The sequence below is a fragment of the Macaca thibetana genome, chromosome 1 (genome assembly GCF_024542745.1).
Source record: "Macaca thibetana thibetana isolate TM-01 chromosome 1, ASM2454274v1, whole genome shotgun sequence".
In the NCBI taxonomy this organism is placed as follows: Eukaryota; Metazoa; Chordata; class Mammalia; order Primates; family Cercopithecidae; genus Macaca; species Macaca thibetana.
The window spans coordinates 119,684,085-119,710,080 of NC_065578.1; the positions used below are offsets into that span (position 1 = coordinate 119,684,085).

The 25,996-nt window shown below is 43.6% G+C and overlaps 1 protein-coding gene, 1 long non-coding RNA gene and 1 pseudogene across 17 annotated transcripts in view; 1 reads left to right on the top strand and 2 right to left on the bottom strand.

The window, feature by feature from the left end:
- Positions 1-25,996, top strand: part of LOC126931165 (myomegalin) — a 382,023-nt gene that overhangs the window by 257,507 nt on the left and 98,520 nt on the right. The gene's annotated exons all lie outside the window — the stretch shown is intronic.
- The window catches only part of LOC126931509 (neuroblastoma breakpoint family member 3-like), an 833,099-nt pseudogene that overhangs the window by 7,347 nt on the left and 799,756 nt on the right, over positions 1-25,996 (bottom strand). The window contains exons 6-11 of the transcript XR_007717861.1: positions 7,872-8,081; positions 6,014-6,116; positions 4,974-5,188; positions 3,857-3,929; positions 3,188-3,392; positions 1,805-1,856 (exon numbers count right to left, since the gene is read on the bottom strand). The product of XR_007717861.1 is annotated as a neuroblastoma breakpoint family member 3-like (transcript). The remainder of the gene's footprint in view (positions 1-1,804; positions 1,857-3,187; positions 3,393-3,856; positions 3,930-4,973; positions 5,189-6,013; positions 6,117-7,871; positions 8,082-25,996) is intronic.
- LOC126932866 (uncharacterized) lies at positions 14,115-25,112 on the bottom strand. The gene is made up of 4 exons (XR_007718353.1): positions 24,819-25,112; positions 23,183-23,299; positions 20,583-20,853; positions 14,115-15,616 (listed from the first exon to the last, which is right to left on the bottom strand). It is a non-coding gene; the product is annotated as an uncharacterized LOC126932866 (long non-coding RNA).

Consider the following 25,996-nt stretch of genomic DNA (forward strand, 5'->3'; position numbering starts at 1 on the left):
ACCTCAAGATACATAATTGTCAGATTCACCAAGGTTGAAATGAAGGAAAAACTGCTAAGGGCAGCCAGAGAGTAAGGTCCGGTTACCCACAAAGGGAAGCCTATCAGACTAACAGTGGATCTCTCGGCAGAAACCCTACAAGCCAGAAGAGAGTGGAGACCAATATTCAACATTCTTAAAGAAAAGAATTTTCAACCCAGAATTTCATATCCAGCCAAACGAAGCTTCATAAGTGGAGGAGAAATAAAATCCTTTACAGACAAGCAAATGCTCAGAGATTTTGCCACCATCAGGCCTGCCTTACAAGAGCTCCTGAAGGAAGCACTAAACATGGAAAGGAACAACCAGTACCAGCCACTGCAAAAACATGTCAAATTGTAAAGAACATCAATGCTAGGAAGAAAGTGTAACAACTAATGGGCAGAATAACCAGCTAACGTCATAATGACAGGATCAAATTCACACATTAACAATATTAACCTGAAATGTAAATGGACCAAATGCCCCAATTAAAAAACACAGACTGGCAAACTGGATAAAGAGTCAAGACCCATCAGTGCGCTGTATTCAGGAGACCCATCTCATATGCAGAGGCACACATAGGCTCAAAATAAAGGGATGGAGGAAGATCTACCAAGCAAATGGAAAACAAAACAAAAAAAAAAGCAGGGGTTCATATCCTAGTCTCCAATAAGACAGACTTTAAACCAACAAAGATCAAAAGAGACAAAGAAGGCCATTACATAATGGTAAAGGGATCAATTCAACAGAAGAGCTAACTATCCTAAACATATATGCACCCAATACAGGAGCACCCAGATTCATAAAGCAAGTCCTGAGAGACCTAAAAAGAGATGTAGACTCCCACACAATAATAATGGGAGACTTTAACACCCCACTGTCAACATTAGACAGATCAACGAGACAGAAACTTAATAAGGATATCCAGGACTTGAACTCATTTCTGCACCAAGCAGACCTAATAGACATCTATAGAACTCTCCACCCCAAATCAACAGAATATACATTCTTCTCAGCACCACATCACACTTATTCCAAAATTGACCACATATTTGGAAGTAAAGCACTCCTCAGCAAATGTAAAAGAACAGAAATCACAACAAACTGTTTCTTACACCACAGTGCAATCAAATTAGAACTCAGGATTAAGAAACTCACTCAAAACTGTACAACTACATGGAAACTGAACAACCTGCTCCTGAATGACTACTGGGTACATAACGAAATGAAGGCAGAAATAAAGATGTTCTTTAGAACCAATGAGAACAAAGACACAACATACCAGAATCTCTGGGACACATTTAAAGCAGTGTGTAGAGGGAAATTTATAGCACTAAATGCCCACAAGAGAAAGCAGGAAAGATCTAAAATTGACACCCTAACATCACAATGAAAAGAACTAGAGAAGCAAGAGGAAACAAATTCAAAAGCTAGCAGAAGACAAGAAATAACTAAGCTCACAGCAGAACTAAAGGAGATAGAGACCCAAAAAACCCTTCAAAAAATCAGTGAATCCAGTAGATGATTTTTTTGAAAAGATCAACAAGAAATCCCTGTTTGTCTCATTCATCAGGCTGATCTGATTGCAAGTGCCTATATTGAGAGGACTATGAAATTAAAACAAATACAAGTGCCACAAATAACACACAACATTGTTAATAAGGACCATTTGTAGCTGGGTGAAGGGAAGAAATAGTTCTATTCATCACCTCCCCTTTTTCCCTCAATCTACAATCTCCAGGTGTCACTACTGAAGTAACAGCCCACAATTCCACAGCATTACCTGGAAGACACTGGCCCTTTTTCTTCCTCTTCCTCATCATCACTTTCACTTTCTGTAAATAAATTCAGAGAAGCAGGTCACATTAAGCAATTCACACTTCACATATGACCAAATCACTGTCCAGTCATAGCACAAGGACATAACTATTCTCAGTGCAAGAATATGGATTCTGACAGGAATATTCTAGGATGCCCTAGATAAAGTCTGGTGAGAAGTAGATGACCCTGCTTTCCAGACCCACAGGCCAAAATCTCCCTCTACATGTAGACCATAATGCCATAATTCCCTGCCTGAGTCAAAGTTAAACAAAATTTTTCCCAAAAAACTCTCCAGAAATTGGTCAATTTTCTAGGAGTGTCGCCGCAATACTGACTTATATTACCAGGTAACATGGACATTAAATGTTTAGAGGCATCTATACATGAAACTCGACTGATAGATAAATTTGAACAATTCTTGCTTTGAAAGGAATCTGTGATTTGGAAGGCCAAGACAGGTGAATCATTTGAGGTCATAAGTTCAAGACCAGCCTGGCCAATATGGGGAAACCCCGTCTCTACTAAAAATACAAAAATTAGCCAGATGTGGTGATGTGCACCTGTGATCCCATTTACTCAGGAGACTGAGGCAGGAGAATCACTTGAATCTCGGAGGCAGAGGTTGCACCAAGCCAAGATGGTCCCACTGCCCTCCAGCCTGGGTGACAGAGCAAGACTCCACTGCAAAACAATATGTGTGTGTGTGTGTGTGTGTGTGTGTGTGTGTATACATATATGTGTGTGTGTGTGTGTGTATATATGATGCTACAAAGAAACATTAGATCAGCCATTGCCTTGATGGGGTGAAGAAACGGGGTCCAGCCTTGCTTTATGGAAATACATCAGCAAAGTAAAGAAGAAAAGTTTCCATCCTGATTTTAGGGTGACTGTGCCACTAAGCAAGCTGACTAAAAGGAGATCAAGATTAAAGCTGAGAGCAGTGAAGCCTAGGGAACAATATTTCCAGATACAAAGGCAAGGCTGCCAGCTTCCTTAAAAAGGCATAGAAACTCCATGAACATTATTCAGGGACCAGTGACTTAATCAAAGATGACAAGAGATACTGAATCGAAGCTAGGAGGCCCGACAGATATTTCCTGTGCACCTCCTGCACTAGGTGACTATGAGATTGTCAAACTGGCATGGGGTCCAGAAAGTTCATACTGGGAACTGGCAGACAAAGGCATGACATGAGCTGAGAAGGACAAAAAAACTCCCTGATATCTTTTTAGAATCCCATCGCAGTTTTTTTATTCAAACCAATTTGTGTGTATAGAGCCTGTCTTCAGAGTTTATCTTCCTCAGCCTAGACAGAGGTAGGAGACACAAGGAAAACAGAGGCTACCTGGGATAATATGTACAGCATCCTCCACTCATCATGAAAGGATGAGTCAATGAGAGTTGAGTCGACTTCATCTTCCACAAATGTGATCTTGGTATTCCTGTGTGGCTGGTTCGAGTCATAAGGGCCGTGGCTATTTGAACAAGTGACAGCACATTCCTCCAGTGAGTCCTCAGGGACTTCCCTTTCTTCAGCCTTCTGCACCTCCCTGATGAGCCAGGTGGGACAGAGAAGAAAGAAGATTAAATACAGGGGGACTGGACCCCAGGGAATCCTAGCTGGTTTTGACAGGAGGCATTAAGAGAGAGGCCCCAGAAAGCAAACAGGAGGTTCCCTTTAAGAAGTGACAGGCAATCCTCTTCTCTCTGCAACAGAGCATGGCTGCCATGGGAGCCAGAGAGGAAGAGAGCAACTCATGTTCACTGCACTGGAAAGACAGGAGCTGAGGAGGATGAAGACTCAGCTGTCCCTGCACAGTACAGACATGACACTCGGCGCACACAGAGAACCACAACAGCTGCCACACCCTGTGTCTAAGCTGGGTTGAATTTCACATACTGTGGCCAAGGGAATGCAGGCTTTGGGCCCATCCTAGATGCCAGAGAGGGTGCGCCTCCTAGACCCTTTTCATATGTTACCACCCACTACTTGCTCCTGAGTATTCAGTGTTACCTGGGGGCACATGAATCCTGTACTTTCTCAGCCTCCTCAACTTGAACATCTGCATCCTCACCTTGGCCATTTTCTGTAAATACAGAAGTGTTCGTTCAGGTATTTCCCACTTCACACTCTGCAAGCACAGTCAGCCCAATGAGCACAGAGACATGAACATCTAGGCATGGGTCACCGTTCAACTGAAAGCTCTCATGTTTTATCTTTAACAAAATGCCCTGGCGTCGTTTCCTGATCCATCAGGCAATGCATTTCTGATCTGGAGGGCCACCATCAAGATATGGCCAAATATTGAAAAGACCTTTTGGTCCCCATATCACTGGAGGCTTGTGCAGCCTCTCTCTGGCCTTTGGCAGCTGTCTCCCCCATCCTGCCACAGATCTGATTCCCAGGCACGGGCTTGGTGTCCTGTCACAGTTCGCATTTCCAACCTAATTCTTTCTTTTAAGAGAAGACAAACTTGTCCCACAGTCCTCTATACATCAGGAGACTGCACAGGCCCTCCACGTGGCTTCTGCTGTGTTATTCAGGGACATTCTCTCCGTGGGGAGTGCTCCAGTCTGAAGCCCTTCCTACCACCAAATGCCCCCACATCAAGTGCCTTCTCCAACACCACACGGCGAGGGGCTTCATCTCATTCTGAAAAACAGTCGTAAGTGTTCCCACATTTGGATGCTTCAGACCCTTGCAAGAGACAATTTGGCTGCCTTTGCAGATGGAGAGAGAGAAACTCAGGAAGGATAAATCACTCCCTCACTGACAGTTACTAAGAACATTGCCAAAGAGACAGCCTGGGAACCTTCATTCTTAGTCCAGAGTTCTTTTCACTATAACAAGCGTCCTCCTGTCACAGCCTCCTTCCTGTCCTTTAAAACTAGAGAGATGCTTGCTCCAAAGACCACCTTCCATCAAGGAAGGAGGGACATTTGCAATACTGTGACCTCCAACCCCATGGGTTTCCCATCTCTGTTCTTACCCAGGAAGTCCTGGTCATGTCATGGCCACATATGTTTAGTGAAAAAACCCCACTGATACAACTGTCATTGTGGAAGTGTGGAGGTCTGGAGTCTCTCATAAGCCTGGGGTTTTGGGTCATGAGGGCCAATGGCCACCTTACCTGGGCTGAGCTTTTGGACAAGGTGCTGTGCCAGCCTACACTCCTCAGCCAGCTGTTCTTGGAGGTCCTGCCGCTGGGACTTGTCCGGCTCATCCGGAGTGAGGAGGGCCTGGAGATGCTGAGTCAATGAGCGGGAGGCATCTCTCCCTTCCCGTAACTTCTCCCTTAACTGGGTCAGCTCTCGTGCCTGAGAGTGAACCAGGACTTTATATTGCCTAAGGTGAGAGGGTAGAGAACATTTAACAGTGGAAAGGGATGAGCGATCAGTTCTAATATTGCAACAGAGATTTCTGAGACAATGTCCTCGAGGAGACCTCCAAGCAGAAGGTCAGCACATGTTTAAAGGAATGTCTGTGGCCAAGAGAAAGAATCGAAAATGGTTTACAGGCTTCCTCTGTATCAGAGAGGGCTCCTGTAAGATCCTTGATGATATTCCATTCATCTTTCTCTTCTGTAAACAAAAGTAGGTGTCTTCCTAATTCGTTTCAAAAAGACATCCTTTCAGTTCCTCACTCTGGCCACGGACATTTCCATGTGAAAATACGCATAGTGCATCTTGCGGCGATAGATACAAAGCCATGTACAGAAATGAGGCCGGGTGCAGATGGGGCGAATTGAAAAGAGGAAAGAAGAAAAGAATGACAGGGCCGAGAAGGCAACATTGATTGAGTGAAAGAATGAGATGGCACAGCCACTCAGGAGGTGATTCTGACTAAGGGTAAGTGGGGTGGTGATGACACACCATTTTGAGTATACTGAATGCTGTTGGGTGGTTCCCACTCCTTTGGTTAATTTTATGTTATGTAAATTTCACCTCAACAATTACTTGTTTGAAAAAGAGAAAACAAAGCTCTGAGAAACAACTGCAACCCATAACTTATCCTTGTTCTCTGTTTGATAAATATTTGTGTGTCGTGAGCCTGCCATGGCAATTCCTTCCCTTCCCTGACCCAGCTTAGCTCTTACTTCTCCCGCCGAGCTGCTGTACATCAGAGATTTACACACCTGCCCACCTGCCTGCCCCCACGGGGCCCCCTCACCTGAGCTCCTCAGCTTGCTTGAGCTGCTCTGCGAGCTTCTCCCCCTTGAACTGCAGCTCATCCCTCAGCATAGATTTTATGAGTTCTTTGCACTCTTCATACTCTGAGAAAAGACAGACATGCCTGCCTCAGTGGAAGGCTGGACATGCTGCTGTGGTCACTGCCTACAGGGCAGGAGGCAGGTCCATCCAAAGGACAAAACCGTCCCCGCTACCAGGCTCTAAGCAGGGATTTCCACATCTTTACTCTTCAGTCTCCCGACTTTCTGGCGTCGAATCCTCCAAAATTTAGAGATGAAGAAAGAGAAACTCAAGGGCACATCAAGGAAGTTGACAAGATGATTCAACCACAACGAAGTGGAGTCAGAACTCACAGCCCCTGAGGTCCAAGTCTGAATGTGGGGCCGCTTTCCCAAGCCTTCAGCCTCTCCTCTAAAACACTGCACTGGGCCATGAAGCAGTGATTTCTTGTAAGTCGGGAAGGCCCCTAGGACTATGGGACTGACGGTTTCCCTTTTACCGGGAATTCCAAGGACAAGTATGTCAAAGATTTTTAAATCTTTGATTTTTAAATCATATCTTCAGATAATATTTTAAGAATCATATCTGAAACATAAAGTATGAGACATAAGACCATAAGGCCATGAAGGAAATATGCCCAAATACTAATAAAGTTTGTGTTAATTTAGAAACAGTAGAATGAAGAACTAATAGATAGTGTTTACTCTGTGCCAATAAACGTTCTAGGAGATTGACAAGAAATAGCTCATGTAATTCACTGCAGCAATTTACAGAGGTAGGTATTATTGTAGTACCCTATGAACAGATGAGGAAACTGAGGTACAGACAAGACAAGCAACTTGGATGGAGTCCAGGATAGAGGCCCAGGGTCCCTGCTCTGCCCACTGCACTACTACTTCCACACATTGTCGGGTGCGATCTTTCTTCCTCTTTAGGAACAAGAGCCTGTGCCCCAGGAAGCAGGACTTCCTCTCACCAGGGTACTCTCTGCTTTTTTATTTATTTATTTGTTTTTTGACGAATCTTCCCGTCACCCAGGGCTGGAGTGCAATGGCGTGATCTTGGCTCACTGCAACCTCTGCCTCCTGGGTTCAAAAGATTCTCCTACCACAGACCCCGGAGTAGCTGGGATTACAGGCACCTGCCACAACGCCCAGCTAATTTTTGTATTTTTAGTGGAGATGCAGTTTCTCCATGTTGCCCAGGCTAGTCTCAAACTCCTGACCTCGTGATCTGCCCACCTCAGCCTCTCAAAATGCTGGGATTACAGGAGTGAGCCACTGTGCACAGCCCCTACTCCCTGCTCTTGATGCTGTCACTTACAGATACCACAGGTTCTATTAGGAGCAGACACCTCTTGAAGTTCCTCAGAGCGGGTACTGGGTACTATCACCAACTTTCCCTCAGGGTCCCTAGAACAGAGCTTTGCCCACTGGGCCTCAACAGAAGCTTGAACTGAATAAAAGTTCACTAGTCCCAGACATTTAGAACAACAGACTAGATGTTACTTGTCTGCAGGATCTTATATGGTACAGACAGGATTCTTGAAAACATGATTGAGCCTCTTGGAGAAAACAGGTCGTTCTGTGCCTGTGTCAGAAAATCAACAACTGGGATTTGAACTCCAGTCCCACCCCCACCTGACTGCAAACAGGAAAGTTACTAAATACTTTGGTACCTCTGTCTTCCAACTTTAACAAAATGTTAAAATACCCATTTCTGTTTTCTTACAAGTACAGGAAGGAAGAAATTATTTTTGATGGAGAGAGCATTTAGTTCCTCAAAGAGAAGATAGATATCATTCATCACTTTCATGATGGTGAGCCTAGAGATTGTACTGTATTTGTTCTGCCAGTTGGCCAGGAAGCAGGCCACTTGAGTTACAACAAATTTCTCTTTTATGTTTCTGAACTGTTGTTTCTTCTCTGCCAGCTGGGGGCACAATTTCTCGTTGATTTCTAGAATGTTCATCTCTGCCTTCTCACTGGACTAAGGGCCGGCAGACACCACCATGCTGACGTTTGTGGCAGAAGAGGTGGAGCCAGGGACTGGGGAGAAGAAACGCCAACACGTGATGGGTTAAAAATTGGTGAAATCAAATAGGTTTAGTCAGGACTGAGGGATGTCAGTAACTGAAATTCTTAACCTACTGTTGAGAGAAATGTGATCACTCCCCACAACACTTTAGGATCCTTAACCACAAAAATAAGGTTCAAGGTGCCTGAGCTCAGAGCTGCAGGCACTGCCAGTGGCTCAGAGTCTGACAAGAGTGAGGAAGACTGTCGCCAGCGTGCCAGGTAACTGTCTGCAGTTGCAATAACAGAATTAGAAGGTGGGGGTGTCATGGAATCTTAGGAGCCCTGCATTCCAATTGCCCAGGCTTTGCTGAAACACAGGCACCCTGGTCTCACCTGAGGTCACCACCAATGGAGATCATTCCTTCAGCATTCACTCTCAGTATTCGTGTACCCTTGTGACAATGGCACAGACCCATCTCTTTCCCAATACATCTAAGCATATTCCTCACTGTTTAGCTCTTGTCTGTACAAAATCATCAAGGCAGAAACAGTTTCCCAACAGGTTATATTTTCTTAATGGTAGTCATGAAGTCACCCCACCTGCTCTAAGTTAAAACAGAGCCTTAGGCTTTTCCACAGGTGTAAGATATCAAACTTTTAACCTGCCCTGAAATCCTCTGGGTCTTCTGCAGTTTTTTCTGTATCCACTAGAAAGTGAATGAATAATTCATTTTTTAAAAATGTTTTCTTTCCTTTCTCAGTATTCTTCTTGCTGCATCCCATTGTTATGTTGATTTCTTTTTCTCAGTGGGGCACCATCTTGGGTTTTCATTACACTCTAGACCAGTTTGGCATCCCTACGTCCAAAGCTCTTCTTCTATGTGGGTTGATTTGGTTTTTAATGTCACTGAGCACTACATTTTATATTTGTTACTTATGGATGTCATTCTAGTGCCACAAGACCTCTTTTCAAGGTATCAAGTGATCACAATAATTTATATAGAGATCTCCTGAAAACATGTGTGACCATCTATCTTGGGAATTTTTGTAAACCTGAGGCTATTTTGTTTTCCCATATACTGAAAAGAACAGGGCCACGAGCAGTTCTTGTGGAATATGGTTTGATGTATATTTTGTTGAGTTGGACTAACACCACCATTGATTTTTGGTTGCATTCCACTAACAGAACATGGCAAGATCAAGGTTCTGGTTAGGGTTGGTTGGTGATCCTCAGTGTTGCTGTGCAATAGAAGGTGAGTTTGAGGTGAGAGGAACGAGTAGGAAAGAGTGATCCCCTGAACCACCTAATCACTTTCTCAGCTTTCATTCCCACCTAGGTTTTGTGAGCCTGGAACTTGGGAGACTGTTCTGTAGCCCGGGTCTCCTAAGATTGGCTGGTGGACTTGCCTGAGTTGAGGGTGCAGTGGGTGTGACCCTGGGCTGCCCAGCATTCATGTGGAAGTGAAGGAAGGAGGACTGGATCAATCCCATTTGAAAGCATCCGTCTCTGCAGCCCACACCATCCTCCAATGACACTGTAAGGATACTGCTTTGAGATCTATCAAAGGCTTTAAGTCAATGCATTTTCTGGGGTCTGGGAGTCCTGACATTCTGTGTCAGAATGAAAATCTGTCAAGTATGATAAAACTGCAGGTTCACAAAGTTACATGGCTTTCTTGAGGTCACACAGGGATGAGTTTTCAGCACTGCCAATAAAAGCAATCACAATAATTATTCAGTAATTATTTATAGGATCCATATAATTCAGTAAATATTCACATAATTATTTAGTAATTATTCATTGACCAATTTGTACAAGGCATTTTGTTCAAAACTGTGCTCATATTTGGACATTGTATCTTCATCATAATCCTTAAGGTAATGCTATTATCCATAAGTAACAGGTAAGAAACCTGAAGAAGAGGGATAGCAAATCATGTGTTTGGCCATATTTCCATTTTTTGGTTTTTGTGATGCTGGAAGAATGAGCAGAATGAGTCACAGGAAGAGAATTCATTCCTGAATTATTTTCCAGGACAGAGTACTGGGAACCAAAATTCCCAAGTGTCTGCAACCTTGCTTTAACAGTATGGGAAATAACCTCTATCACCTGGAATTTCCCTGGAACTTTGGAATATGCAAGAGAAGTATGAGACTTGGGTCTTCCCTTGGCTGTGTTTAATTCACTCTTCTAAGGAATACCAATGATTCTAAGACATTTGCTTTTTATAACCACAATGTACATTTTATAGAGAAGATTTTACACTTTGCTCTATTTAGAAAGAATAAATATGAGCAATGGTTTAGGTTTCATGTCCTGGACTTAATATTTTTCTGATTTCTGTTTTGAGATTATATTCTCATATAAATAGAAAAATACTTATTATTTCTCATAAGGCCAAGTTTGTTATTAGTTTGAGTTTTTGAAGATGAAGCACAAACTTTTGATTTTATCTTTGCCTGTCCCCATCAGCGCCACTCATTGTCTCTCAGTATGACCTAGACTTGCCCTGCAGTTACCCTCGTCCTGCTGAGCCATCTCCTCAGCACTGTCCAATTCCATCAGTGATTTGGGCTCCTCCCAAGGCTCCTGAAATGGGCACAGGGATCAGGACGTCAGACACATTCCAGACACAAAGGCAACCCATACTGTAGAGCAGGCAGCTGTGTTCCCACTTCCCTAATGTTCCAGTGATGTCCTAAAACTGCAAGGAACACTTCCCCTTTTTAGGCGTCTGTTCTTCTTGTCTCAATGCCTCTGATCTAGTGAACACAACTGTCCTGAAAGTGAAAGAACTTGCTAAATTTCTGGTTTCTTGTTAGGTGGCTAGAATAGATTTATAAGACTTCCTTACTTACCCATGACTGCTGAAGTTTGAATTCCTAGCAGGACGATTCCTTTTTTTGTAAGCTGAGCAGCTTAGGAAAGATTGGCCATGTTGCTGTGCTAAAGAGGTAAATTTAATTTCTACTCAAAGCATGCTTGAATTTGAAACTAGGGCTTCCACTGTTCCAAAGCTGGACTGTCACTGCCTCAGGTATGTGTCCCGAAGGGCTCCTGTCTCTGCTGTACTCAAAATAAAGTTTAAATGGAGCCCAGCAAGCCAGGTCTCCTTTACTTCTAGGTTCCCTCAACAGTTTCTGCTCTGCTTTAGAGACTGCATTGAAAATATTCTTGTTCTGCTGCTGTGTTTTGGCTCTGGAATGATGTGATGCAGCTACGCCCAAGTTGATCAGAGTAAGAAACACCTGGGAAAGTCAGTGCACATACAAGTTCATTGTCCTCCTTGCGGGGATTCTGATTCAGAAGGCTCAGGTGGAGCCTGGAATGTGTTTGTTAACATGACTCAGATGCGCAGTCAATCTGGGGACCTGCTGATAGCATCGACCTTACAGTTTATGGGATGATTCCTTCTGTTTTGCTGATGAAGAAACTGAGGCACAGAGAGTCTGTAACTTGCCCAAGTTCCCCTTGCTGTAAGTCCTGGAGCCAGATCTCAGGTGCAGCAGCCTCTTCCCATCCCCTTCCCACATTTTCCAATTCAGCTGGGTCAGTTCTTTCCAAGTATGTGTTTCTCTCCCCTATACCTCATTTCTGAAAAAAGGAAAACTGGAATTTAACTTCTTTCATCTAATACATTTCCTCACAACATGCTGCCAGCATCATATTCTGATTACTTACTATTAAAGTGAGATTTTTTTTTTTTGAGACAGGGTCTTGTTCTGTCACCCAGGCTGGAGTGCAGTGGTGATTACAGATCACTGCAACCTCGAACTCCTGGGCTCAAGCGATCCTCCTGCCTCAGCTTTCCAAGTAATTGGAACTGTAGACACACATCACTATTTCTGGCTAATTTTTTATTTTTCCTAGAGACAAGGTCTTGCTATGTTGCTCAGACTGGTTTTGAAATTCTGGCCTCAACCGATCCTCTCACCTAGACCTCCAAAAGTGCTGGGATTACAGAAGTGAGCCCCTGAGCCTGGCCCTGAAATGTTTTTTTTTTTAATGAAAATACAAGACATGGAGATGTGGAAAGACACCTTGCTTTATTACTGTTGTTATTAGTATTATTATTTCTACAGTATAATTCATATATCACAAAATTCACCATTTTTAAGCATACATTTCAGTGTCTTTTACCATATCCCAAAAGTTTTGCAATCATCACCACTACCTAATTCCAGAATATTTTCATAATGCCAGAAAGCATGCCTGTATCTACGGGCAGTCACTCTCCAATTCCCCGCTTCTTGCGGTCTCTGACAACCACTGATCTACTTTCTCTATACATAGATGTTCTTATTCTGGGCACTTCCTCTATATGGAATAACAAAGTGTGGCATTTTACATCTGCTTCTCACCATATTGTTCTCAAGTTTCATCCTTTTCAGCCTGCATCAGTACTTCAACTTTTTTATGGCCAAATAATATTCCACTATATGGTTATACCACATTTTGTTTATTCATCAACTGATGGTGGTTTAAGATGTTTCCACTTTTTAACTATTATGAATAATGCTGCTATGAACAGCTTTGTATACAGAGTATACAGAGACTGCCAGGCTGAGGGAAGATGTAAGAGAATAGAAGAGATGTTCACAGGGAACAACAGACCACATGGCCCCAGAGTCAGGGGCAGCGTCAGCCACTGTCAGCTGCTCATTTTCCCAGACAGAGCCCACAAGCCTCAGCCATGCTTTGCTTCTGCAAGATACTTCTTCAGCTTTTCAACAAACCTGCCTGAATTTAAGCTGATGGAGTTTATTTCTCCTTCATCATAAATGAAATTCTTCACCACAACAATCTCCAATGAATTGTGGGCACAGCAGGCAGGCCCATCCCTGCTTCTGTTCCACCATCTCCCCTGTAGGTTGAAAAGGAGGAGGTACTGAATTACCTCCAAATGTTCCTCTGGCTCTGATGGTCTGTTATTTTGGTTTCTTTCTGGCTACTTTGTTTTTGGAAGCATGTTTCCTAAGGCGTCCGGTTGAACCACCTTTGTCTATTGTGTCCAGGCATTCCTCACAGTATTTCAGATAAGACACTCTTGGGTTGCTGTACTCACAACCACTGAACCAATTCTATGACCATCTGTTTCATGGCCACATGTTTGCTCATCTTATATGTATATAAAGGGAGGGGACAGACAGCAAACTTGCATGTTATAAATTGTATCATCTTAAAAAGGAAACAAGGCAACACTTTGCAATAAAACCTTAAGATGCATTAAATTTAAGCCTAATGCAATAAAGAATACCCATAAAATTCTTATCTAAAGAATGCTTAGAAAACTGTTGAACAAGGGACATCATCATTTAAAGTGATATGAAGAAACCTTCTCAGCTAAGCATATGGGCTAGATTAGAGAGAAAAATAAAGGACCCATATCTGCCCTGGAAAAACTACTGGTAGCATCTTTCAGAAAGCTCTCTGTGTCTGAGTACGCACCTTGATCCATAGGCTCACATTTGATCCCAACTGGCGGCTGCTTCTTGACATTAACTTTGGATTCCCAACCAGTAAATCTTAGCAAGATCTGAATTTCTCCAGGTATGATATTATTTTGTTTGACCATCCTTACCTTCAAGGGCTACCAAGAAGGAAGAAATAATTTATTTACCTCCCCAAAGGAAAAGGTTTTACCAATGAGACACTTTCTTACCATGACCCCAGGGCCCCCTGTGCCCTGTTCACTCGAGTGCCCTGTGTGGTCTGACAGGAGCTCATGCTGGTCACAGGATTTCTTATATGACTAACCTCCTTCCCAAATCCCAACTTCATGGTGGTGGTGATGACAGGTGTCCTGTATCCCATGCTCATGTCCCTGAAGTCATCAGCCTGTCTCCAGTTAGAAAAAATTACATGCATATAGAGAGGCCTCTTTGGAAGTAGCAAAAGCTTTCTCACCTTCAGACATTAATGGTTGGAATGTACAATAGTATACACACTTTGGGAAAAAATGTGTGGCATATTCTTACAGAACTAAACAACTACCTATTCTATGACTCAGTAACTCCTAAGCATTTATCCAAGAGAAATTCAAACATATGTCCAGAAAACGATTTATACAAGAATGTTCATAGCAGTTTTATTGATAATAGGAAAAACTCAAAATATTCAAGTATCTGTCAATACAAGAATGGATCAATAAACTGTGATACTTTCATTCCATGGAATGCCTAAAGGAACAAACTGTTGACACACAAAACAACGTGGATGAATCTCAAAAACATTTTGAGTGCAATAGGAGCCATACGCAAAAGAGTGTGAGAAAAAAGATAAATAATAATGGTTTCAAGAAATGCAGAGCAGAGAGCCCAGAGGCAAAGACCCACAGGACAGTGGGTCGGTCCCAGGTTGTGGATCCTAATTAAGAAACTCCTGCTGGATTTTGCCCAGCTCCATTTCCAAACTATTTTGGGTCAGTGACTTCTTTATCGCCTCCATGTTCCCTCGTTTTGAATGAGAATCCCTGTAGTTGTTATTCTATGTCTGTCTGTCCCATCATTTCACATTAGGGGCAGATAAGCTGTTTGTTCAGTTACACAGTTCGACGGAGGGAAGGGAATTATGTCAAGGATCTGTACTTAATGGACACCCTCAGAAGCCTCATCAACACCAGGTGTGGATGTTTTAGTTGGGATTTTAAACTTTTGATCTGATGTGGTCTACATGACAGTTTTCATGTTGAACTAGTGCTTTAATGACATGAAAGCTGGAAACCTTAGGGGAGAGGGTGAATGCATTTTGCAGATGGGGGAATGTAAGTGTCTGACTGTGGTAGATGGAATTTCTGAAATGGTCCCCAAACATGCCACACCCTTGTCTCTAAAGCATGTTGAGGTGATGAGACATCATTCCTGTGATTATGTTGCTATATGTCAGTTATATGACTTTAAGATGGTGAGGTTGCCTGCATGAACTGGATCTAATCACATCACTCCATACATGACAGAGCTTCCTGTGGCTGGTTGGAGAAGATGAAGACAGAGAAGGTAGGAGCTTGAGAACAACTCCTTGAGTTGTTATTGGTTGAAAGATGAAAAGACAGGTAAGGAGGAAATTGCTTTCCTGGCCTCTGGAATCAGAGTGTCTCCGGGCTGACAGCCAGCACAGAAAAAGGGCCCTCAGTCCCCCCACAAACAAGAATAGGAACTCTTTCAATATCTGTAGTGGACTTGGAAAAACAGCTTGAGCTCTAGAAAACATAACACAGCCAGCCCAATCCTGGATTTTAGCCTCACATGACTCTGATCAGAGAACCCAGCCGCTTCATTCCAGACTTCTGTGGTTTCAAACCACTGGTTTGTGGTAATGTGATAATAGGCAGCAAGAGAAAACTAGTACAGGTGCCTGTCTCTCCTCTTGAGTTTCAATTTCAGATACATGGATGCTAACCCCTCTAAGAGAAAATCAATCAATCAATCAATCAATGAAAGAACTACAGTAAAAATCTTGCCCTCACCTGTATGTGGCTGTTCCAGAGCCCTTGACACCTGAAGAAGACAATGAGGGGTATTTCAGGCGCGTGAGGAGTGTGGCTCTACTGTTATCAATCACATTTCTGAAAGAATAAAAATGGTTCAAGTCCGGCCGTGGCTCATGTCTGTAATCCTAGCATTTTGGGAGACCAAGACAGGTGGATCACTTGAGATCAACAGTTAGAGACCAACCTGGCCAACATGGAGAAACCTTGTCTCTACTAAAAATACAAAAATTAGCCGGGCGTGGTGGCAGGCACCTGTAATCCCAGCTATTCAGGAGGCTGAGGCAGGAGAATCACTTGAACCCAGGAGGTGGAGGTTGCAGTGAGCTGAGATCACACCATTGTATTCCAGCCTGAGGAACACAGCAAAAACTCCATCTCAAAAAAATAAAATTAAAATAAAGATGCTTCAGTACTTAACTCCACATATTATTATGTGAAAATGTATCATCTTGATTTTAATAGCAGATTTTTAAAAATTCCTTTTCCTGGCCGGGTGCAGTGGCTCATGCCTGTAATCCCAGCACTTTGGGAGGCCGAGGTGGGCAGATCACCTGAGGTCGGGAGTTTGAGACCAGCCTGACCAACATGGTGAAACGACATCTCTACTAAAAATACAAAATTAGCCGGGCATGGTGTTGCATGCCTATAATCCCAGTTACTCGGGAGGCTGAGGCAGGAGAATCGCTTGAACCCAGGAGACAGAGGTTGCAGTGAGCTGAATTGTGCCATTGCACTCCAGCCTGGCCAACAAGAGCGAAATTCCATCTCAAAAATTAATTAATTAATTAATTAAATAAGTAAATGAATAAATAATTCTTTTTCTTCTGCTCACCAGACAAGGTTTGGTAGCAAATAACAGTCACCAACACAGATGAACAAATTCAAGGAGAGCCATAAACAGGACCATAAACAGGACCCCAAAAAACCATCCCTAGAATGCAATCTATTCTCTACTTGTCACAAAACAAACACAACAGTCCACTATACAAAGTCCCAAACACATGAAAATGTAAATATAATGAAGTCTGCTTTCCAAATATTTATTCTATTCAGACTCAGTCATGGGGACCAGGGATTAGGAAATGATTACAAGGAGGTTCAAGGGAACATGGGGAAGTGACAAAATGTGCTAAAGTTGAACTCTGCTGATGGCTGCACAATTCTATAAATCAACTTAAATCATTGAGTTGTACATTGACAATGGGTGACTTTTATAACAAGTACTTATTTAAACGAACTTTTGGGTTTCTATTCCAACATGGAAAGAGCTACGCAGTCATCACTTGTCCTCACAGCTAGAAAAAAGGCTGAATGAACTGAAAGTCAACCCTTCTAGGATGGACCAGAGAACTAAGGTCACAGGGAAAACTGCTACCCTAAAAATGAGAAAGACAGGCTAACATACAAGGAGTCACAGCTCACTGGGAAGAGAAGCTACTGGAGTCAGCAACTGGAAGGAGCACTTAAATAGTATTAACAGATTACTAGAAGCTGAAGGTGGTCTGGCTAGAGCATTAAAAACTCCTTGAAACCCAGACTAAGGGGGAATCTTACACATTTCCAAGTTTTACTACAATGATCTCAACCAGGTTCTCATGACAAAGTTCAGAAAACCCCCTGAGGTTTGGCACTACCAACTTCAGGACTTACATTAAGCTACAGTAACCCAAATAGTGTGAAGCTGGTAAAAAGAGAAAACACACACAAACAGATCCATGGAAAAGAATACAGAGCCCAGAAGCAGGCCTACATACAGTCCACTGATCTTCCATGGAGGTTTAGAGACAACTTAAAACAGCAAAAATAGCCTTTGCAACTAGTGGTGCTAGGACAGCTGGACAACCACATGCAAAAAAATACATAAATAAATCCAGGTATGCATGTTATACCCTTTATAAAATAAATCTTACACGTAAATGTAAGGTGCAAAACCATAAGAATCCTAGGAGATAACACAGGAGAAAATCTCAGGGATCTTGGGTTCGATGATGGCTTCTTAGATACAAAACCAAAACCACAATCTACTAATGAAAAAAATTAAGTTGAGCCTCATTAAAATTAAAAACTTCAGCTCTGTGAAAGACATTGTTAAGAGAATGGAAAAAGCAAGTCACATAGTGGCAGAAAATATTTACAAAATAATCTGATGGAAAAATTGCTGTCCAAAATATATGAAGAATTCTGAGAACTAAAGAACACAAAGCAAAAAAAAAAAAAGTGAAAGATCTGAACACCTCATTAATAAGATATACAGATGCCAAAAAGCATATGAAAAAGACGCTCAAAATCATTTGTCATGAGGGAATTGCACATTAAAACAACAATGAGATATCACTGTAAACCTATTAGAATGGCTAAAATGCAAAAAGGTGAACACACCAAATGCTGTCAAAGATGAGGAGCAAGCAGAACTCTCCATAGCTAGTGGAAATCAAAAGGGTACAGTCACTCTGGAAAACTTAAGTTTACTCAAAATCCTGCACATAAGTACTTACAGCAATTTTATCACCATTGTCAAAACTTGGAAGTACCCAAGATGCCTTTCACCAAGTGAATGAATAAACAAACTGTTGTAGCCATACAATGAAATCTGATTCAGTGATTTTAAAAAACAAGCTATCAAGCCATGAAAGCACATGGAGGAACTTTAAGTACATAATGCTAGAAAGAAGCCAGTCTGGAAACCTACATACTGTACGATTCCAACTCTAGGACGTTCTTGGAAAGTCAAAAAGATAGAAGTAGTAAAATGATGAGTGGTTGTCAGGGGTGGAGGAGGAGGAGGAGGCAAGAAATGGTGAAGCACAGGGAATTTTCAGCAGTGAAACTATTTTGCATGATGCTGTATTGGGGATTTAGGACATTATGTAATTGCCAAAACCCATAATCTGTGAAACTCAAAGAATGAACTCTAATGTGAACTACCGACTTTAGTTGATAATGATGTATCAATAGTGGTTCATCAATTGTAACGAATGGACCACACTAATACAACATACTAACAGGGGAAATTGTGTGCTGGAGGACAGGGGAGCCTAGAACTCTCTGTACTATCCACTCCATTTTTCTGTAAACCTAGAACTGTTCTAAAAAATAAAGTCTATTAATTTTTTTAAATGAGGATGCAGCAGCCCCATACCAAGGTTTTGGTTGCATCCTGCTCTTGTGTGGTTAGTACTTCGCACTGAAGTTCACCCACCTGAAGTCAGAGCAGTTGGAGATTTCAACGCCTGTGCCATTTACCTCTAACCCTGGGGTGCCCCCAGAACACAGATAGCAGGTCAGTTAGGTAGAAGAAGACTCAGTGATCTGGACAGTGCAGGCTTCTGGTAAGGACAGGTACAAACCATCTGGGTGGGCAGAACTTGGTGAAGACTAGGAACCACTGAGACTCAGCAGCTGCCCTAGTGGCACCCACAAATCAAAGGAGGAGGGGGCTGGGAGGAGCTAAGGGCTATAGGACGAGCTCCCTGCCTGCAAGATAGAAGCAGCTCCAGAGATTTTGGTAAATAATGTAGGCTTCAGTACAGTGTGGTCTATTCAAAAAAGTAGAGAGAACAAAAAGGAAAGAAAAAGAGACAGCATGAGAGAGAGAGAAAGAAAAAGAAAAGAAGAAAGGAAGAAAGGAAAGAAGGGAGGGAGGGAGGGAGGGAAGGAGGAAGGAAGGAAGGAAGGGAGGGAGGAAAGGAGGAAGGAAGGGAGGGAGGGAGGGAGGAAGAAAGGGAGGGAGAGAGGGAGGAAGGGAGGAAGAAAGGGAGGGAGGGAAGGAGGGAAAGAATAGAGAGAGAAAGAGAGTGGGAGGGAAGGAAGGCAGGAAATGAACAAATTTACATGAAGATGAGAACATCCAGGGGAACTTACACCATCAACATTTTCCATTAACAGGAACACGCTAACTAGTTATTAGAGAAAGACACACGACTGTAAAACCATATACTGTTTCCATGGGGTACAGCCCCTTCCTCCTCCTCTGAAACACATTCTGTCTCTGGCCCACTGTTGCCAGAAACACTGAGTCTTGTCTTTGGATAAGTTCTGGTGCCCACAAGAATGAAATGAGACAGTGGACCCCAGAACACCAGGCCAGACCTTCCCTGCTGCTCCCTGTCCACTCCAGAAGCTGCCCGGCTGCAGGTGGGGGCCTCAGTCCCTGGGTCTGACGTCGTCCATTTGCCTTTCTCACTGGATTCCTCTCCCTGCACTGGCTCCTACTGTCCCAGGACCTGGTGGGCGGCCACGTGAGAAGGACACAAACAGGCCATGCCCCTTTCTTTCTCCCCCCTCAATGCCTGCAGTGTTGGGTTCCATGGGGTAGTGACCAGAGATTTACTCATTATGGGGCCTCTAGCCCAGACCAGGGCCTGGTACCTAATAGTCACCCCATGAATGCTCAGGGAAAGAAGGCATCTACCACACGGTCCTGGGAACCAAGAATTCCACTGTGGCCCATAAATTCTACGTCCTACAGGATCCTGGAATGGGAGACGGGAAAGGCCTTAAAGAGTGGCCACTCTTTTAACCCATTATACTGGCAACTGAGCCATGATTCCCCATCCTGGACACATCTAGAGGGCACTGCCTAAAACCAGACACATCTCCCCACCCAGGACAGTGCAGGGGCCTTAGCCTGGGGGATGCGGGTGGACAGGGAGGGGGTGAGCCATGAGAGCTGAAGAGGAGAAGGCAGGTGAAAGGGGATAACAGGGTGGAAACAGAGAAAGAAATGGGGACAGAGAATGAGGGGTGAAAGGGGAAGAGAGAGGAGAGGGATGCAGATCTAGCTACTAAGGAAAAGTCCTGGAGAGAATACTGTCCTCTCCTGAAGTAAAATCACTTCCACCTGACCACGGCATTGCAGGTTGTGGGCGGAACACGCTGTGAATATTTGTTCGTTCATTTAACAACTATTTATTTAATATCTGTTTCATGCCAGGCAAGGCCCTGCGATGTTTAGGGCCCTTGGCATCTTCCCTTCACATCTGAGTCATAATAGAAAGAGGACTCTGACCCCATCGGGCTGGCAATGCCTCGGGACTTTTACCTGTTGGATCTGGCAGCTCTTCCTGTCGGCCCACACCATGTGAGGCTGCTCTTGGTGCACCGAATGGGGACGTTTCTGCATCAGTTCCTCGGAGAGTCCACTGGAAGCCCTGGACAGTGGGAGTTGGTGGCACCCCAGCGTGGAGGCCAAGAGCACACAGCACTGAAGCTCCAGACACCCTCAGGAGGATGGTAAGGGACAATCTGCTGGTGAGAGCCTGGGTCACCAGGAACCTTCACCTGCATCTAAACAGCATTTGCCTTCAGATTGCCTATGAGATAAAAGAGAGAAATCAAGGTTAACATTGAAATTTGGGGCTTGGGCAACTTGAAGGACGGAGCTGCCATTTACGGAGACTGGGAAGACCCAGGGAGGAGCAGGTTGAAAGGTGGTGGGGAACTAGACTTGGTTGGGTTTCTGTCATATGTAATCAACAGTCCTGACTAGCCTGGGCAACACAGTAAGACCCCGTCTCTGAAAATAAAAAATGAAAAATTAGCCAAGCATGGTGGCACACACTTGTAGTCTCAGCTACTTGGGAGCCTGAGGCAGGAGGATTCCTTGAGCCTTGAGTTAGAGGACAGTGAGCTATGATGGCACCACTGCACTCCAGCCTTGGGGGGAGAAAATAAAGAGTCCTTACTAAATACTTGAGTAGCCAGGGAAGTTTTCACAAAGTAAGTAATATTTGAGGCAGATCTTAGTGAACAAGAATTCGATTCTTTCTGTTAGGGAATTAAGAGTGTGTGGGTGTACCGGGTCCTATTGTGGGGAGGGGTGGGTAGGGATAGCATTAGGAGATATACCTAATGTAAATGACGAGTTAATGGGTGCAGCACACCAACATGGCACACGTATACCTATGTAACAAATCTGCATGTTGTGCACATGTACCCTAGAACTTAAAGTATAATAAAAAATAAAAAATAATAAAAATAATTTAGAAAAGAGTGTGTGGGTGTAGTTAGTTAATGCTTATTGAACTATCTTTGGAATCTCATCTACTGGTCAGTCTGGTCTATCTGCACACGTATATTCTATACACTGTCTCACTGAGCTGTCGCTAGGTTATGCTACAGTAACAAAAGCCCCCAAATCTCAGCAGCTACACATACAAAGGTTTATTTTTCACTGACATTTCCTTTTATGGCAGGTTGACCATGACTCTGCTCTATACCAGCTATTTTATTTGTTAAATGGTGAAAACTGTGATACTTGGAGATTGTTGAATATGGTATTAGTATGTTCATTCATTCATTCATTCATTTAACAAATATTTATTCAATATCTGTTTCATGCCAGGCAAGGTCAAGTACTGAGAATACAGTGGTGAATAAAAGAGACAAAATCTCTAATTTCCAGGAGCTTATACTGAAAATGAGATTAACCACATACAAAATAATCATAACAACAATGAATACTATATTCATAAATAATAGCTGTAAGAGATTTTAGTAAAACTTTTAAATTAGGAAAATATAAAAATTATTAAAACTAAAATGGCCAGGTGTGATGGCTCAGGTCTGTAATCCCAACACTTTGGGATGCCAAGGTGGAGGATCATTTGAGCCCAGGAGTTTGAAACCAGTGTGGGCACTACAGGAAAATCCTGTCTGCAAAAAATAGAAAATTAGCCGGGCACGGTGGTGCATGCCTATAGACCCAGCTACTAAGGAGGCTGAGGTGGGAGGACTGCTTGAGCCTGAGAGGTCAAGGCTGCAGAGAGCCATGATCATACCACTGCACTCCGGCCTGGGCGACAGAGCAAGACACTGTCTCAAGAGAAAAAAAAATTATTCGAGGTAGTCCAAAAACTCTTATGTAGAATACTATTGTTCACATCACATCACATCAGCCCTTTAAATGGCTTAACACTTATTTAGGTACGATCTATAGTTTTCCTGGTAATTAAATACCTAAGAACAATTAAGTATAAAAGAGTCACTGCCTTGACAGGAAGATTGTAAAAATTTTAAAAAGACAAATAAATAAATAAAAGAGTCAAAACTGTAGCTCTGTGGGGCTCAAATAACATCTAATTCAAGTCACAATGAACATCTAGCAATCATTCTGAACACCATATAATTCACTTAATACATTTTGCCTGAACACCCAACACATCTGAATTACCAGCACCTGTATGTAGCCAAGAACCTGACATTTATAAATTATCATCTATGACTCCATCTGCTCTATGCACTTATTTTTAAAATTTTATTCATTTATTTATTATATTTATTTTTTGTAGAGATGGGATTTCACTATGTTGCCCAGGTTGGTCCAGAAACAGAAACAGACCCACACTAATTTCATAAATCAGATGACCATACAGTCATTCGATTTATGAAAAAAAGTGCCACACGGTGCAGAAGGAAAAGGATGGTCTTTTCAATAAATGGTGCCGGATGAAGCAGACACATCCATGTAGTAAAAAGTGAATCATAGCCGGGTGGGGTGGCTCACGCCTGTAATCCCAGCACTCTGGGAGGCTGAAGCGGGCAGATTACTTGAGCCCAAGAGTTTGAGACCAACCTGGGAAACATGTTGAATCCCCATCTCTACAAAAAATATGAAAATTAGCCAGGCATGGTGGCACACACCTATAGTCACAGCTACTCAGGAGGCTGAGGTGGGAGGATCACTTGAGCCAGGAGGTGGAGGTTGCAGTGAGCTGAGATCCTGCCACGGCACTCTAGCCTGGGCAACAGAGTGAGGCCCTGTATGAAAAAAAAAAAATACAAAAACTAAAATAAAATTGCTATAAGGTCAACACAGAAAAATGTATTCATACTCTTAAGTTAGGCATTGACTTATTAAGCAGGACACAAAAAGCAGTAACCATAAAGGAAAAGATTGATAAAGTATAATTTCATTAAAATTAAGAATCTCAGGCTGGGTGCAGTGGCTCATGCCTGTAATCCTAGCACTTTGGGAGGCCAAGGCAGGTGTATCACTTGAGCCCAGGAATTCCAGACCAGCCTATGCAATGTGGCAAAACTCCATCTGTACTAAAAATATAGAAAAGAGCTGAGTTTGGTAGTGCTCCCCTGTAGGTCCCAGCTACTTGGGGACTGAGGCAGGAGGATCACCTGAGCCTTGGGAGGACAAGGTTGCAGTGAGCTGTGATTGTGCCACTGCACTCCAGCCTGGGCAACAGAGTGAGATCCTGTCTCAAAAAGAAAAAAAAAAGTTAGAGAATCTCCATTCATGAAAAAACACCATTAAAAGAGTGAAAAGGCAAGCTACAGATTGAAAAAAGGGAAATGCAATACATATATATCCTAGAAAGGATGTATATCCAGAATAAAGTATCTCAAATCAACAGAAAAACAAGCATATCAATGAAAACTGGATAAAAAGATTTAACAGGCACTTCACAAAAGAGGACATATAAATGGCAATAAAAGATACTCAATCTCAATACCAGGAAAACACAAAATGAAACCACACTGATATATTACTGCTCCCCTACTAAAATGGCAAAATAATTTTTACCTGACAGGCATCAGCAAGGATGTGGGGTAACCAGAATATCCCTACTAAATGGTACAACCACTTTGGGAAAATGTTCAACAATATGTAATACTAAAGTTTTATCATTCATATGCCTCTAAAACCAACAATGCCACTCCTACAAATATACCCCAGTCTAGTAATGTTCTATTTCTTGATCTGTGGTGGTTCACTTGGTAAAAATTCGTTACCTGTACTTTTTTTTGTTTTTTGTTTTTTTTTGTTTTTTGAGACAGGGTCTCACTCTGCCATCCAGGCCAGAGTGCACTGCCATGATCACGGCTCACTGCAATCTCAACATCCTGGGATCTGGTGATCCTCCCACCTCAGCCTACGGGGTAGCTGGGACTACAGGCACACACCACAACACACAGCTAACTTTTGTATTTTTAGTGGAGATAGGGTTTTGCCACGTTTCCCAGGCCGGTCTGGAAACCCTGGGTTCAAGTGATCTACCCACCTTGGCGTCCCAAAGTGCCGGGATTACAGGTGTGATCTACTGCGCCCGGACCACCTGCACATTTAAAATTGTGAACTTCTTCTGTATACTTCAGTAACTTTTCGAAGATTTCTTTGACACGAAGTTCTCAGAAATCTTAAAGCTAGCATGTCACAATAGAAAAAAAGAGCTTCTGGTTCACTGGTGAAATTTTACTAATACAATTTAAAAACAAAAAGAAAGCTGCTAACACACATCAACTCAGAACAAAGATTAAACACTACCAGCAGATCACTTTTCTTTAACTTCCTGAAGCACTGGGATTCATTCTTTCAGCAAAGAAAGGATGAACAACACTGGAACCCAAAGAAAAGATACCACTGCAAGAAAAGACTTCTTTTCCAAAGCAGCTCTAGCAGCAAAAGATAGGAGGAAAGCGAGGAAACCACGCCAAACGTCTTGCTTAACTCTTCGGTGAAAGGACGGCAAATGAGATGATCTAAGAAGCTAGAAAGACAGACAGAGAGACACACACAGGGAAATCACAGCAACTCTTTGGACTGCAAACACCAACCCCACAATCCAACCTACTGGAAATCCTGCGGTTAATTTGAGACTTGCCCCGCTAGTCATGAGGTGATTCAGTGATGGCTACAAACGCTCCTCATGTGCATCCTGGACCTGGCACACCTGGCTTGCCCATCAGCAGCCTGAAGACACCGCCAGGAGCAGAATCCCGGAGGCCAATAAAAATCCCAATTTTACAAGTCAGGGACGCGAGCCCTCTCGCCTCTAAGGTCCGCAGAGGGAACCGACTTCCGGCCTCCAAGATGCGGTGGGGGGGTCAGTGTCCTCCATATGATATACGAGGACGTGCCCTCGAAGCTGCTCCGTCCCTCCACCCCCTGGGATGCCACAGAACACCGCCAGGGAGTTTCTTCCCCAGCGCCCAGGAGATGTGGGCTGCAGGGCGGCAGCAGCAGGCGAAGAATCCTGCGCAGGGAACTTAGGCCTCCGCGTGCACACACCCGCCCCTCACGCGCCATGGCGGCCGCGCCTCGACCCAGCTGTGCGCCTGCGGGTCCCGGATTCACCGCCTGCCCGGCCTGGCGCAGCGCCCTCACCTCGGAAACCCTGGGTGGACGTCGCGGTAAACCTTAACTTCCCATCCAGAGGGCAGCCCCGCCGCTGCGCTCCGGCCCGCTCCTGGCGCCGCAGGTCCCCTGTCCCGCGTTCCCAAAAGCACCGCGCTCACTTAGAAGCTCAGGCAGCCTCGCGACCCTCACCTACTCCTGCCAGTACCGCCGCTGTCTCAACCGCCACCCAGCCCCTCGCCTGCGGCCCGCTTGCTCCTCAGGGTTCGGCTCTGCAGCCTCAGGAGAGTCCAAGGCGCAGGCGCGGCGGGGCCTTAACGGGACCCAGCTGCCTCTACCGCACAAGGGGTTCCAGCAGGTTAGCGGCC